At 30.4% G+C, this 17,227-nt stretch overlaps 1 non-coding gene across 1 annotated transcript; it reads left to right on the top strand.

Moving 5' to 3' along the window:
* Positions 1–16,269: 16,269 nt before the first annotated feature.
* On the top strand, positions 16,270–16,401 carry LOC126026410 (small nucleolar RNA SNORA51). Its single transcript, XR_007501696.1, has one exon. It is a non-coding gene; the product is annotated as a small nucleolar RNA SNORA51 (small nucleolar RNA).
* Positions 16,402–17,227: the final 826 nt, after the last annotated feature.

The raw sequence follows: 17,227 nt of genomic DNA, 5'->3' as shown, positions 1-17,227 counted from the left end.
AATGCAAAAGATCACAACCTGAAATAAACTATATATTAATTATAAATAATATAAGAATGAAAAAAAAAGAATGACAGAAAACTACCTCTCTTACAAAAGTTTATAGAATAGTAAATATTAAAAAACTATTAAAATGCTCATAGATTTTCTATAAACTTATTCCACAAATCATATTTATAGAGCTATGTCTGCTACTAAAGAAAAATTGGGAGTGAAGGCAACAGATGCCAAAGGTAGGATGATCAACCTAAACATAAAATGCATAATTAGTTGTACATCACACTTCTCAGTTTGATGCATCTGGTTCTTTCATCTTTTTCTTTTAAGCTCAAAACTTTGCACATACACATGGCGAGTCAGTCAGTTATTGTGACTTTAAATCTTAACTGATGGAGTGCTGAATGCTTTAAATTAGTTTCATGGAAGTTATAATATAGAAAATCTTTTAGGAAAATACCTATCTCCTGGGTCACTTGGCAATATGTAGCTTAATATATGAATACAGTAATAATAGAGGGAGATTTATGGTAGAAGCACTACTCCTGTCACCTATTAATCTTAAAAGGTTATTCTCTTATTTCTTTGTTGGGTTCAATCTTCCAAAGTCATCTTAAAATCCTTCAATATTAATGACAGTCTTGGAAAGTCTGATGTACATACTTTTTCAGATAAGTACATTTAACCTTGATATTATTATGTATAACACCATATTCTGTGTGCCAGTAAATACAAATTATGAAAATTAAAACAAGGAATGACCCTATACTATTAAAAATACTAAATATATTAACCAAGTTATTTGCATATACATATATTTTGTACATATACAAATATATAATATATGTATATATATTAGGAAAGTAACAACTCTAACTTTGTCATATTTTTTTTCTCCCATCAGCTAAATGTGTCCATTAAAAAGGTTTAAAAGTGTCCTGCCAGAGGTCATCTAACAAATAAAAATATATTCTCTATATTAATATAACACTTGTTAGTACATGTGTAAAATTAGCACTGTATTTCTACCTCTTTATTATTCTATGCATCACAATAGTTTTCTCCTTACCCAGTATTTTCAGATTAATATATTAAGATTATCTTAAAGTTTTCAGTTGTTAATGGTTGTGATCACAATGATAGTATAGCACCATTTCATATGTGTATACCCAGATTTAGAGACAGAGTAAAATAAAATTTCTAAAGAAAAATAATATTTTAAAAATAAGTTTAATATTTTAGTTTATAATTAAGGCTAAATATCAATAAAAAACTAAGCAACATAAATAAAAACCTGGAATAATTTGGTCTGACAATCATATCTAGGAGATTATATTCACTCAAAACTGAATGCATTTTTTTCTCCACTGCATATGGGACATTCTTCAGAATAAATGACAACCTGGGACACAGATCAAATAACCATAAAATTATAAAGTTTAAAATTTCATAGATCTATTCAGACCATGAATCTATAAAATGAAATTAATTATTAATATAAAAAGTAGAGAAGAGTCTAAATATTTGGAAACTGAACAATGTACAGTTAAATAATTATTTGATAAGAGAGGAAATCAAATACAGAATCAAGTCTTCCAAAACACATACAATAATGAAACCACTAACTACCAGAGCCCAGGGGACATAATGAATGAGGTACTAAGAAAAAGTTTATAGTTATTCAAGCATACACGAGGATTAAAGAAAAGACTCAACACAACAACCTAAGCTCACAGCTAGTTAAACTATTAAAAAGAACAATGAATGAATTCCAAATAAATCAGCAGGCAAGATATTACATTTTACAAGGAAATTAATGATAGAGAAAATAAAAGGATTAATGCAGTTGGGAGTTAGTTCAAGCAATAAATGAACAAAATTTACACATTCTTAGCTAGATTCACTAATACTAAGAAAGACAAAATCTAACTAAATAGTAGAAGAGGGCCGGTGTGGTAGGTAGTACAGTGGTATGGCATTTGCCTTGCACGTTGCTGACCCAAGATGAACACGCTTCTGATGCAGTTTCAGTCCCTAGCATCCAATGTGGTCCCATAGACAGGAGCAATTTCTGAGTGCAGAGCTAGGAGTAACCCCTGAGCACCACTGGGTGTGGCACAAAATAAATAAACAAACAAAATAGTATAAGAGATGAAAGAGGAAACATTACAAAAGACAAAAGTTCATAAGGGGTTAAACTTTATGCCCTCAAGCTTGAATATTTTAGAATAAATGGGTTCTTAGAATTATACCAACACTTAATACTTAATCCAGAAGAAATTCAAAATGTGAATAGACCAATATTAAAAAATTAAATCAATAATTAAAATTATTCCCAGGAACAAAAACCCAGGTTCAAATGGATTTACTCGAGTGATTCCAAAACTTTCAAAGAAGACTTAATGCCCATAATTCTTAAATTTTTATAAATACAGGAAAAAGCTTTAATAAAGCCAATATTATACTAAAAGCAAAAACAGAGGCACTTCTAAAAAATGGAGATCCTTATCCCTGGTGAACATTATTTTTAAGTCTTTATTTAAGCACTATGGTTACAAACATGATTGTAGTTGGATTTCAGTCATAAAGAGAACATTGAGCAAAGGGTCCTTATAAAAACCTCAAAGATATTGATCAAATACCTTCAAGACACAAATGGCCTTCTACAATAAACAATCAACATCATATGCAATAGTTAAAAATTAAGTCTTTCCCTGAAGTTTGCTACTAGATAAGGATGACCACTGTCATCACCCTATTTCAACATAAAACTTGAAGACATTGACAGAGCAATAAGAGAAGAGAAAGATATCAAAAGAATCCAAACTGAAAAGAAGAAATCTAAATGTCATTATTAGCCAATGGCATGATATTGTGTATTAAAAATCCTAAATATGTTGCCAATTATAATGCAAACTAACCAATATTAGGACTGAAGAGATAGTACAGCAGGGAGGGCATTTTTCTTGCAAAAGACCAATCTGATTTCATATTCAGGATCCCATATATTTCCCTAGTAATGACAGGAGTGATTCATTAGTGCAGAACTAGAACCCCAAACCAAAACAAAACAATTATTTTAGTCTGGTTTCTAAGAAAATGATCTCTTTTCTCAACTTTTTTTAGGAAAAAGGTTCACCTTATTTGAACATTATGTATTTTTCTTCCTAAATATACACTTTTTTCTATACTCTGTTCTTTATTTCTATTTGACTTCTATTGTTGATGTAATGGCCATTGGACCTGGACACATTCCTTGGATACCCTATTTGGCAGTTATATACGTGGAATGCCCCTTGAATAACCCCACTATAATGACTGTTGAACCTGGACATGCCCCTTGACACACCACCCTATCATGATAGATAAAAAAGGAAAAATTTGGAAATAGGGCTAAGGCTGGATAGTGCCCAGAACAGTGCCCGTTGGTCCATACAGGCTGTAGATAAGGCACTGAAGAGATACTATTTGCTTTATTTCACTTTATTGATTTTTTTTTGTACCAGGTCCTCTCTGATCACCTCTTGCTGGTGAGTTTTTATCTACCTCTCCCTCTCTCTCAGAAACTCAGTGGCAAGCTTGAGACTCCAGGAAAAATAAAAAGTATAATTGGTTTCTCTCTCTCTCTCTCTCTCTCTCTCTCTCTCTCTCTCTCTCTCTCTCTCTCTCTCTCCCTCCCTCCCTCACTCTCTCTCTCTCTCTCTCTCTCTCTCTCTCTCTCTCCCTCCCTCTCTCTCTCTCTCTCTCTCTCTCTCTCCCTCCCTCTCTCTCTCTATTTCTCTCTCCCCGTCTTTCTCTCTCTCTCTCTCCCTCTCTCTTTCTCTCTCTCACAGTCTGGGTGGCGCTAGCTAGATGTTGGTATTCCTGGATGTACTTGAGGCCCCTCCTGGCAGCCAGGACCCAAGTGTCCCTGTGTGCCTTGCAGCACCCGGCCCTGGCAGCCTTGGACCTCTGCAGCCTGGCAGTCCTATAGCCCTGGCAGTCTTGGACCTTTGCACTGTACACATGTATTTCTTTAAAGAATGTATTGGTTTTTATCTTTTTTTTATTGGTTTTAATTATAGGTACTATATTTTACATAAATGAGTTTTGAATTGAAAAACAGCAAATATTGGTAGTTTCTGCCTTGGACCTCCTTTATTGTAGTACATAAATACAGTTAATAGTTAACAATAAAATGAATAGAACTTGTAAGATTTCTTGTCATGCTTGTAATCACAGTGCTTCAATAAAAATTTTGAAAAAAAAGATTTCTTGCAAGAAATAAAAATTTTTAAAGTGGTCAGAAATTCAGAATCATGTCTTCTATATTTGGAAAACTAAGTTTTTTAATATAACTCAATGAAAATAACTATATTAATTCATATTGATTTATGATTTTGATAATTATAAGATAAAATTAGTGACAGTACTAGGTATAATTTTGATGATTGCTGTGATAGTAAAACAGTGGATACTAGTGGTGGTATTTAGTAGTAGTAATGATTTTGTCTCACTGGTATTAATAATCATAATAATGATGGTTGTGGAAATAATAATAGTTATAATATATGAATAATAATAGTTAATGGCATTATTGATGATAGTAAAATAAGAATAGTAATCTTAGGAGTAGCAAAAAATAAATACTGGGTATATGGCAATCTTTCTCATATAACCTATAACATTATTTTATTATATTTGATTTAATAATTAACTTGTAAAATATTGAGACAAAGTATGTAATGAAATCATATACATAAATAGAAAAGGGAAATTTTAAAAGATAACTTTCTTAGAATTACGTGGGAGAGAGGACATAGAAGAATTCAGGCCTTACTATTTGAGACTAAAAATATATGGTTTGAAATTATTCTAAATCTTAAGTTTTCACTTTTAAATTTTTACTCTGAGAAAAACTTCCATTATATAAAGATAGGACAAGCATAAGCTACATCATCTCTTTTCCCAATATCTCTTAAAGATGCTAATGTTGTGGAATGAGACTGTTTATTGTGTATCATACATTCAAGGACTATAATACAAGTTAAAAATGGGAGATGCGTGTCATTCATTTTCCATGCTTCAGAATATCTATTAAATACCTTACACAGTATGTGATCTCAAATGGGACTAAATTAGATTACTATAACTGAATTGCTATATAATGTCCACACTATTGGAAAGTAGTACTTTTATGTTCAATTAGTTCTTAACCACATCTCAGAGAAGACAATTATTAATGACATGGTAGTACATGTAAAGTGTATATTATTGACATGTTATTATATATAACAGAATAATATTGGCAAATAATAAAATCTGTTCACTTTTATATTTTTGAATCAAGCCTTTGTATTTTTTGCTTATTTTGAATCATAGATGAAGATTGAGCTTTGTGTATTCATTTTCATGAACAATAAAAATGTTCCTAAATGGACTAGGAATGCTAAAGATGTATTAAAGTAAAAATAAAAAAAAGCAGTCTAAATTAAGCGCTTTCCCCTAGATAATAAAGGTAAGTAAGCAACAGGCAATTATAAGAAATCAAGCAATAACTTTTTTGTGAATTTGTCAAGAGTACAAATATGTTAGATAATTATTGCTCTAATAAGTGATACTTCACGATAGCATCTGGGTTTTATGTGGTACATCACTACTGATTTCACTCATAGGAAAATTAATAATATAAGTTGATTGACTTCTATCAGGAAGAATTTCTGAGAAGAGAGCTAGAAGTAATCTTGGTCATATAAGAATGGCTCATCTTAAATATGCATTAAGCCCTTCATAAAATTGTTGTATCTGTGAAAACTACTTTTAACACAAAGATTCTATGGCAGCCAGTAGGAAATCGAAGGCCAATTTAATGGTATTTTATTAAAAATATAGTGCAGCTCGATTAGAAAATTTTAAAAAATTATACAACATAGCACTCTTACTGACAACTTATTTTCAGCTTTCCTCCTGTTAATTTAGAACTTATTTGGTAAACAGCTTCTTTCTTTATTTCTTATTTTGGTTTGAACTTGATACTAAATAAAAGTATTATAACCTAGAGAAGAGGCTTATTTCTATAAGATACAAACACAAACAAACAAACAAAACAAAACCAATAATAACGTGTTAACCTTCAATCATCGGTTTATAAATTTAAACGTAATTGAATCTTTCAGACAGTATAATTTTTGGACCTAATTTATAGATGAAAAGATGTCCAGAAACATTAAATTGAATGTAATCTATGTAAGTTTTGCAAATTACAGAAGTAGCCTATTTCACTATTATCACACTATAATACTATGTAATCCCACTGTAATTCTCTAAAATAAATTTAAATAATAACCTTAATATAAGTCAGAAATGTGGATAGGCAAACAGAACTGTGTCATTCAGCCAAGTTTATCCTTTGATGAAGGATACTCATCTAAATAACCAATGATTTCTGAGTCCCTTTAATCTTTTTAAGTCATTATAACTAAATTATACTTTGGATATGATTAAACTGCTGATATATCTACATATTGAGATAGCAAATTTATTACAGTTCATTTCCTAGGAGTAAAAAGAGAATAATAATTACTTAGTCTTTAATTTCAAGGAATTTATGCTGTCATTTCATAGATTTGTCAAAATTAATATATAGGATTTGAAATTAATTCAGTGATTTAGTCCGAAGAGATCAATCAGATTAGAAAATACTAAGATGAAATAGATATTTCTTTTTGTCTCACGTATGTGCATTTGTTGTAAATTTAAGGAAACTAGTTTCAATATTGAGTCACTGAACTTGTCTAAACAATCTGTAGGTAAAATTATACTTCAGTGGACTGAAGTTATTTATTTTAATTCAACTTTACAATTTTTTTAGTAAATCTGTACACATCTGAAAATGCCAGTTTTAAATAAACTCCTTAATTCTCACTTTCTCTTCAATTTTTGGACCATACTGTTGCATTCAGGGCTTATTCTTGGTTCTGCTCTCAGTAACTCCACTGGCAGGTTTGGGATAATCATATGGGGTGCTGGGATTGAGTTTACTGTGTACAAGGCAAATATCCTACTTTCTCGAGATCATTCCATTCCTAATTCCTTACTTTTTGCAGTTTTCTGCTAGACTTGAATATTCTTGCTTAAAAATAAAATTTGTCAAAATATTATAGCTTGATAAAAATGTCATTAATATATCTTTGAGATCTCTTCTAAGCTCTAGGTATATAATGTACAAAGTATATTATATTTTCTATAAATTTTCTTTAAGTATATAGTTTTCCATACAACTAACAGTGTGAGCAATATATTATTAAATAATTATTATTTAATATAATACCAATTTATATATCATAAAAAATTTTGATATTTTTGTAAAATATCTAATTTTATTTACTCAATGCAAGTTGTTTGTGTGATCATGTATTAGAAATTTCAGTGAATAATTTCAATTAAAAATCATTGTAGGGGCCAGAGAGATAGCTTGGAGGTAAGGAGTCTGCCTTCCATGCGGAAGAATGGTGGCACAAATGCCAGCATCCCATATGATCCCACATGCCACTAGGGGCGGTTTCTGAGCATAGAGCCAGGAGTAATCCCTGAGCACTGCCGGGTGTGACCCAAAAACCAAAAAAAAAAAAAAAAAATAAAAAAAAAATCATTGTAGTGACAAATACAGTATCTATGTTCCACAAAAGAGACTTTAGAAAAATGGTTTAATGAAATGCTTAGTATTAAATCTATTTTGATTTACAAATAAAAATATCTAGAATAAAGATCTAATATTTATCACCTGTAATACAGCTTATTGTTATTATGGTTACACATTAAACTGTGTGGATGTACTGTATACAATAAGATTCCATCACAGATAAAATTGTGTTTGTCCCAAGTGCTTCTGAACAGAAAACAAGCTATAAAGTTCAGATAATTATGAAAAATTAACAAATGTATGTTAATAGAATACTTCATAAAAATATATAAAATTTGGAAAATGATATTTATAAAGAAAATAGGAAATGAAGATCCTTGATAAATAAATTTATAATAATAGCAGTTTCAAATGTACTGTTTAATTAGATGATGTATTTGTTCTAAGTGTTCCTTTCAAGAACATGATTTAACTTTTAAATTCTCTATTATCTAAAAGGAGCTTCTCTGCCTGGTAATGTCAACTTAACTCCCAGAAGACTAAATTCTCTGTTGACTTTTACCATATTAAACTTATTTGTGCATTCAATGAGATATTACCACATATACTATTACCAAAGCAAACTTTGTGGAGCACATATATCAGGAGCTATCAATCAAAGAGGATTCAATTTACAATTCCTCAAAATCAAGAAGATAATCAAAGCAAAATCTATGGAACTCGTCACCAAAATAAAGTGTTAAGAGAGTACTTACTTTGCCTATGGAAAAAAAAATGAAGAAACACAAAACTTTTTAAGTAGTTGCTGGTTTTTTTTTTTTTTTTTTTTAGATATTTATAACATCGAGATGATTCCCTCTAGTAGTTTTTCTTTTCCCTTTTCATTTCTTATACTTCCAACAGAACCACATTACTGAAATCATCTTGCTCAGCCTCATAAATTGAGGGGGCAAAATGGACGGTACCAGGACTAGACAGTCATATGAACATTTAGTGAAAATAAAAAAGATCAGACTTGAACACCAAACCCAAAGTTAACGAGAACAGAAACGATACCCAATCTACAACAAGCTGTACAAATGGGGACCAGTTACACTACTACTACCTCCGTTTACGTTTTCTAAGAAAATATTATTTCTCTACTTCAGGTAGAGGTGAATTTTAGTGAATCAATTCTGACTGATAAGGTTCAAATTTTCTAATGGCTGAATGCATATGTTAATGTGCATTATTTTGGACACTATCAAATAAAAATTATGAACATATTTATGCTATTTTTGTTTTCAAATTTGAGTCACACCCAGGCTTAGAGTGTACTGCTGGATGTGTGCTCAGGGACCAGTTCTGGCTGAGCTTGGGTGACTGTAGTTTTGAGGATTGAACCTTTGTAGCCATTTGCACTGCATTTAAATTCTTTAAATTTTTCTCTAATAGAACGAAAGGGAAAAAGAAAATTCAGTAGTATATAGCTTTTGGACTATATTTGTATGTACATCAGCTGTTTTATTGTTATTTAGACTGATAGTTTTGGACTTAAAATACAACATTAGCAAATTTTGGATATCTTGATTGTTGACTCACTGCAGATCTTAAAGTTTTCAGTATCCATAACTGTATATGTTATTTTCTTTTTTACTTTTATACTTTAATCTTTGGGTCACACTTGGAGGTGCTCAGACCACACCTGGTTTTGTACTCAGGAATCATTCCCTGTAAGCTCAGGGGATCATATGGAATGCTAGCAATCAAAGCTGGGTCATCTACACTGAAGACATTGCTGTATATCTTTCCAGTCCTCATAAGTTATTTTTTTTAAAAAAATACCTGTATACATATAAAATAAATCAACACACACATATTCTTGGCTCTTTTTCTTGAGAACCCTAGCTGATAAAGCACTATTTTTGTAGAGTTTTAGTAAAATAAACTCAAATCTACTTGTTCATGTACTGCCTATAGCTGCTTTCTCACTGTGATGGTAATTGAGAATTTATAACATTTATTAAATGATTCACAAATCTAAACATATTTTATTTGGCTATTTAAAATATTTGACAACTCTTGCTATCATTTGATTTCCTATCTCTTTTTATACTGAGTATATTTGAGAGACACATAAGTATGTTATATAAGAATAGTCTTAGTATAAGAATACACTAAGAATAACTTTCCCTTTCACCATTGATTTCTAGCTTTACTTTTTTTATTTTATTTTGAAGCTATGGCTGCTTTTCACTATTCAAGAATTTAGTTTGCAACTATATCCATTTTATGTTATCTTCAAATATGAGGGTATATTCCTTAAAATCATTGCTATCTTAAGTTCATTTATCTTAATTTAGATTTTTAAATGTACAGAATCTAATAAATATTAAGAAAATGTGTTACTAAAATTATATCTAACATTTGCTATTTGCACCCTGTGATGTGCTAGCCTCTGTTAGGCTAGGTTATTTACTCTTATTATTCCATTGAAAACAAACAATAGCTCTATAATTATCTCCATTTAGACCACATTGAAACTGAGACTGAAAGGGAATTATGACTTGCCTATAATTACAAAGTCAAAAAAGTGTAGTGCTGAGATTTAAGGCAGAGGATTCTGACACCCCATCCTTGATTTGAATCTACTAAACTCTTCCTTGCTACAATGAATAAAGCTTCATTTGAGATGCTCTAACCCACCTTAGATTTTATCACGTTTTCTATATCAAGCTGCTATTATTTTTTTTAAAAAATCAGCATAAAATATGTTTCAAAACTCAAAGCGTTTGATTCTTTTTACTTTTGTTACAAAATCATTCTATTAACTTTCAACTTCATAAAAAAATCTATAGTAAAAGAACATTTTAAAAGGAAACTGAAACACATCTACTTTGATGCTGTTGCTAGGATTCCCTGATTCCCTTTTTATTATGTAGACATGCATCTGTGCCCTGTGCTCTGAAGAATGCTGATGTCTCTCAAGCAAAGCTGATGATAATAGGTATTTTATGAATGGAAAAGATCCATCAACAATCAAATTATTACAAGCTTTATTTCTTTTCTTTCTGCTATATAACACTAGGACGTTGCAAACAAAGCACACAAATTATTTACTTTTTGGTCCAGGTAGTTCCAGGCTGTATTCATTTAATTTCAACACATCAAAAAATCTTCTAATAACTAGAATTTAATACACCATGTGAGACTACTGATAGTTCTAAATTTTCTGGGTGGCGAATGTGTAGGAATATGGGGTTACCAGATTACTTTGAAGTAATTATTCTGGTATTAAAGAATTGTGGATAGGGAAGATTTTCCATGGATCTCTCTTGCTTCTTGCCGCTACTGTCATGAGATAAAAACAGTTGCATAGATTATTGGAAGAAATTCAAATAATCTTCTTGTAACCTACATAATGCAATGTTTGAGACTAGTGTTAATTCCCATAATGTTTTAGGGTTTCTTCCAAAAAATTGTATCAGCAAAGGAATTATTTCTAAAAATGTAGAAAAAACTGTATAAAAAAAGAAGGAACTGTTTGCTAAACATCCTAGAATTTTTCTTATGTTAGCTTCCTTAAAATTGTCCGATGTTTGTATATAAAATTTTAGATTTTTAAGGAAACTTTTAAATTTAAGGACATTCTATCTTCTGTTACATAGATGAGTTATGAAGTTTCAGTTACTGCATAATTTTTCTAGTAACTAATAAATGGAGTTAATTAGTGGAAGAAAAAGTATGTGAAATAATTTGTGTCCATTTTTTAAGTTTGTGTTCATTAAATTATTTGCAGCACACCAAAAGATCAAAATTGTCAAGTACTGTTTCCTAGAAATATAGGGATTTGAAAATTAATATGTTTTATATTCATGGTAATCTTATTTAAGGTTTGAACAAATCAAAACACTTGTCTAGTATCTGTATACTTCCCATATTCCAAAAGATAATGGTTAGTATATTATTAGAGAATCAAGGACATATCTCTCCTTTATTTATTTATTTATTTTTTGGTGATGATTTAGAACACATATGTGGATAATTTTTTTTGACTGGATAGGTTAAGGAAAGGACTGAAGGTGAGTAATTTAGAGATGCATGTGTCCACAATTATAGGCATAAAAGAGAAAATAACATGAAATAATAAGCTTAAAGACTGCAGTCCTTATTTATTCACTTATTTATAATATTACCCCAGAAAGAGTAAACTTTCTGAAGATCTATACTAAAAAATAAAATCACAAATCTTAGAAGCAAAATATAATAATACAGTTTCCTGCTCTACAGAATAATGCAAATATTGGCTATTTATTTATTTATTTATTTATTTATTTATTTATTTATTTATTTAGCTTTGGGTCAAACCCGGCAATGCTCAGGAAGTACTCCTGGGTCTATGCTCAGAAATCGATCCTTGCAGACTCAGGGGACCATATGGGATGCTGGAATTCGAACCACCGTCCTTCTGCATGCAAGGCAAATGCCCTACCTCCATGCTATGTCTCTGACCCCTGGCTTTTTTTATATTAATTAAAATATAATTGCATCATATACTATTTGGGGAGGCAGAGTGATAACTCAGTGAGTAGGGCATTTGCCTTTTATGTAACAACCCAGGTTTAATACTTGGCATTCCATATGGCTCTATGAGTACCACCAGGATTGAACTCTGAGTTCAGAGACAGGAGGAACCCCTAAGCCAGTTCTGCCTCCCAAAATACTATTTTCTTACTGAAAGTAATGAAAATATCAAGGTAAACATTGAAGTGATAATTGATGAATAAAACATTTCTATAGAAGAATAGAAAATTCTAATTAATTTAATCAGAGTGTTATATATTACAATCAAAATAATTAATATTTTCTTTTATATTAAACTAATGAATGTGGAAAATTTCATATTTTAACTAATTTCCCAAGCCTGGTACAGAAACATAAATATTTAGTATTGCTATTGTCTCTGGTGGAAAAAAGTACATTAGTTATGGAGAAATTTTTAAACAGAGAATAACATTATTAGTCTTTTTATACCAAAGATAGCCATTCCATTAGGAAGATATATGTATACTTTAAGACATATTTCAAGAAAATACCAACAATGTAAAACGAATTTTCAACTTGATTTTATATTTTTTCAATACCCTTTTTTGATATTCTTTGATTGGAAGCTCTTTAGAGATAATCTGTCTAAAACTGAACAAATAATTGACAAAGGAAAATGTATTTAATAAAAGTTTAGTGTTATATCTGGGAAGTGTATTTCTTTCCTTATAGATAAGTTTTTAGAAAGAGTTAAATAATGGTACAATTATTTGCATACCAGAACATAATTTTTTGTTTGTTTGTTATGGGGCCACACCCAGGGATGCTCAGGGGTTACTCCTGGCTATGCACTCAGAAATCGCTCCTGGCTTGGGGGACGATATTGGATGCTGGAAAATCGAATTGTGGTTTGTCCTAGCTTAGGGCATGCAAGACAAATGCCCTACCACTTGCACCATCCCTCTGGTCCCTAGACATAAATTTTAATATATGATATCTATGTTTTAAATAAACTTTAAGGCTGGCTTAGGACTATAATTATATATTTTATTATTCTAATTTACTAATAAGTGATTTAATAGATAATATTGTTCTTCCTTTCATTTTATATTTAAATATTCATTAAAAGATCTAACTAGTGATTAATTGGACTATGATTGAACTCACCTACAGATATGGAATTAGTACATAGATGTAAAAATTCATGCTAAAAACAACTTATGCCTTATACTAACATTAACATACTTCCACAGGAAATACAAAACTAGCAAAAATTAAGCTTTCACAATCAGTGGATAGAAAGGAAAGATTCATGTTTGCTTCTTCAGTGCCACAATATATTTTAAATTTTCTCACCTTTCTGTAATTTGATGTTCATATCAAAAAGTGATCCTATCAATTTCTTCTAATTCATTGTACTTTTAAAATTACTCTCACCTTCTATTTTTCTGACACTATTATGCGCTCTTCTATGTATCATATTCATTAATATTACTTATCTCTGAATGAATTTTATCTGAATAATTTTATGATGAATGTTGTTGAAATATATGGCTAAATGATCTTAAAGCTTCTCATGGTTTCACGGATTTCAGCTGCCCTTACTCTCCAAGAGATTTGACAGGATTAATCAAAGTGTTGGAGACTGTACTGCTCCCTTTATCTTCTGGCATTTCTTTTATATACATTAACTCTTTCCAACCTCATTTGTTCAGTATCATCTATTTCAGATCCTCATGTCCTCCTACTCACAATATTCCCTGTTTTTCTGCCATTTATTTCATTGTTAAAGATATTCATTCTCTCCTTTCCACACTGTAAAAGTTTTTGACTTCCCACAACTACATAAAACTCAGCTACCTTTTCTCACACTTGCCCTCTCATCAATGTGACCACTACCAAAGTTAAAGATGAATTACCTCTCTGATGAGAATCTAGTTGTAGTTCCAGGGAGAAGGTCTCTGGCCCTTTGTCAGTGATAACTTTAAAATAAAACTTCAGGTGCATCACCTTTATTATCTTCAATCCTTCCTTTAAGTGTCTTTTTTCTCTTTGATAGACTCAAACGTCTCTACTTGGAAAGTCTGCACTTGAACTGCCTTCTGCCCTTTCTAAGAGCTACTCAAATTTTCTCCATTTTAACATTTTTGATTTCTGCCATGTGGCAAAGTTGTTTTCTGAAATTGTCTTGTAGCCAAATATATTTTTCTAGTATGTATTTTGGAGCTTACTTTGAATTTCCAAACTATATTCTTTGTCTTTCAGATTCCTTCTTTTAACTTATTTGTTTAGTTATTGATGAAAAAATCAGTTATTCAATTATAATGTACCTCAGTTTTAGTTATGATTTACACAGCATTTTATAGATATGCTTTACTTCATTTAATCCATTGATAACCTCAGGATTATGTCATTCATTTTTACTTACAGGAAAATCAACTAGGTTTTAATGGAGTTAAGTGTTTTGCCTAATGATTGAGCAAAAAATGTAAGGCTTTTTTGTATGTCTTTTTGCTTTATTTCTAAGATTTCTAAGCAGTCAGTTCTTTGTATTAAGCACTATTTATAAGCAGATAAAATTCAAAATCATCTCTACTCGGGCCTTTATGTTAAAGAAAAAATTTATACTACATAAGCATTTGATATTTCTATTTTCTCACTCAATGCAAATCAACTTTATAATATTAAATTCTTAATTTTTCCATTGTCTCATTTCATATTCTTTAGAAATAAGAATACATTATGATCACAATAAAAATTAAAAAAAGAAATAAAATACGAATTTGTATCTCCTTACATTTTTTCTTTTAGCTAATGTTATTGCCATATTGTCATATGTCATTGACATGTCATTGCCCATCTCACTGTTCAAAACAGCAACATAGATGCCATCTTGATTTTTTCCTTATCTTTCACTCAATGACCCTAATAATAAGCAAATTTATTGCTTCTTTTCTGATTGAATATTCCTGCTGTCATTTTACTTTATTACCATTCCAGAAGCTACCTTTATTCCTTATTTAAACTGCTTAGATAAATTTCCTAGAGATTTTTTTTATCTTTTTAAAATATCCTCATCATTATTTGAAGGAAAAGTAGAATGAACTTTTTACAAACACAATGGCTCCTCTCTGCCCTTTTCAAAATTTCTTCAAATGATTTCCAAATGAATACCTACAAGATATAGCCTGATTCTACTTCTCTCTTTTTTTTCTTTTTGACTCACTAAACTAGAAATTTTTATTCTGCTCCAATTCCCAGTATTCTCTTATTTTTATAGTTTTTTTTGGTCTTCCTATGCCATCTTTCCTACTCATCTTCCTAATCCCTATGTTCTTTAAAGTGAAGGTTTCAATTTAGAGGTTGAAATTGTTTTTACTGATAATTCTAAGATAGATGATGGTTCAGGTCAACAATTTTCTCTCTGAGCACAATCAGTTTTTCCAATAATTAATTAATATATATAGTTAAATGTTGTGGTTTGGATACACTTTTAAAATAATATACCATGTTATAAATTTATCAGAGTATGAGTTAATGTCTATATATTAATACAGATTATTGTTATGTACTTTTCCACTTCTATGTATCTATTATTTAGCATAGTGATTAAGGTACATGTAAGTTCTCTGGGAAGACCCTAACAAAATTTCACAAACTGTATTGTTCACATATTTAGGGGTTAAATTCTGAATCACTCAGATTGAGTGAAATAAGTCAGGGGGAGAGAGATAAATACAGAATGGTCTCCGTCATCTATGGTTTTGAGAAAAATAAAAAACAGTTGTGTAATGATTCTCAGAGACAAAATAGAGGAGGACCGGCGGGTCCAGCTTCCGACATGAAGCTCACCACAGGGATCATTTAGTGCAGTCACAGAAATAGTTACACTGAGATCTATCATAACAAAATGTGACTGAATGAGAGAAGTAGAAAACCTGTCTAGAGTACAGACCAGTGAGGGGTGGGGAGGAAGGACACTTGGGATATATATATATATATATATATATATATATATTTATATATATATATAAATATATATATATATATATAAATATATATATATATATATAAAATCAAAAAAAAGAAAAGAAAAGAAAAGAAAAGAAAAAGAAAAGAAAAGATAAGGCCTCCCAGTTCCTAACACAGGCTTGTGTTCTTTACACTGACTGTATAGAAAGAGAGATACAGTAAATGCACGCCATATACACCTCAATACAGGCCCTTTGCCTGGTCTGTATTGTGAATTGGGGACAATTTAAAAATAAAATAAAATAAATTCTGAATCAATATAGGTTCTTTTGAGATCTGAGAAAAAGAACCTGCTCTGTACTTACTATATATATATAGTATATATATATATATATATGTGTGTGTGTATGTATATGTATTTATATATATATATCTGTACTTACCATATATATATCTGTGTGTATGTATATGTATTTATATATATGTATCTGTGTGTATGTATATGTATTTATATATATACATATTAGAGGTTTTATTTTTTGACATTTTAATAGCAGTTTACTTTCAGAAATTTTCTTTAGACTTTGCCTTCATCTCCACATTGCATTTTCCTGTGTTATTACATGTGGCAAAAATTTCTTTTTTTAATAACATATTTCTAATTAGGTCTACTATATTTACATATAAAGTACATTCTGAGTTGCTGGGAGCTAGAACTTATAATTGATCAAAATATGCTGATTAGATAAGAAGTGGTGAATGAAACATTTGAATCTACACTAACCTAATATAAGTCATATTTTTCTTTATTTTAATGAGCTCTTTTTAATTTTATAACATAGTTACAAAATTGTTCATGGTTGAGTTTTATTCATACAATTTCCAGCATTCATCCCTTTACCAGTGTACATTTCCTGCTACCAGTGTCCCTATTTTCCTCCTGCCCTTCCCCATGCCCTTTTCCCTGCCTGCTTCTTTGGCAGACATTTTTCTTCTCTTTCTTTTTCTTTATCTTTTTTCTTTTAATTCTAGACACTGTGGCTTGAAATATTGTTATTGAAGAGGTACATTGCCTATCACTTTACCTTCTTTAAGCAATCATACTTTTGAAAT

This window comes from Suncus etruscus, chromosome 13 (genome assembly GCF_024139225.1).
Source record: "Suncus etruscus isolate mSunEtr1 chromosome 13, mSunEtr1.pri.cur, whole genome shotgun sequence".
NCBI classification, from domain to species: Eukaryota; Metazoa; Chordata; class Mammalia; order Eulipotyphla; family Soricidae; genus Suncus; species Suncus etruscus.
Note: the sequence above shows the minus strand (reverse complement) of the source record. Positions and strands in the feature narration are given on the sequence as shown.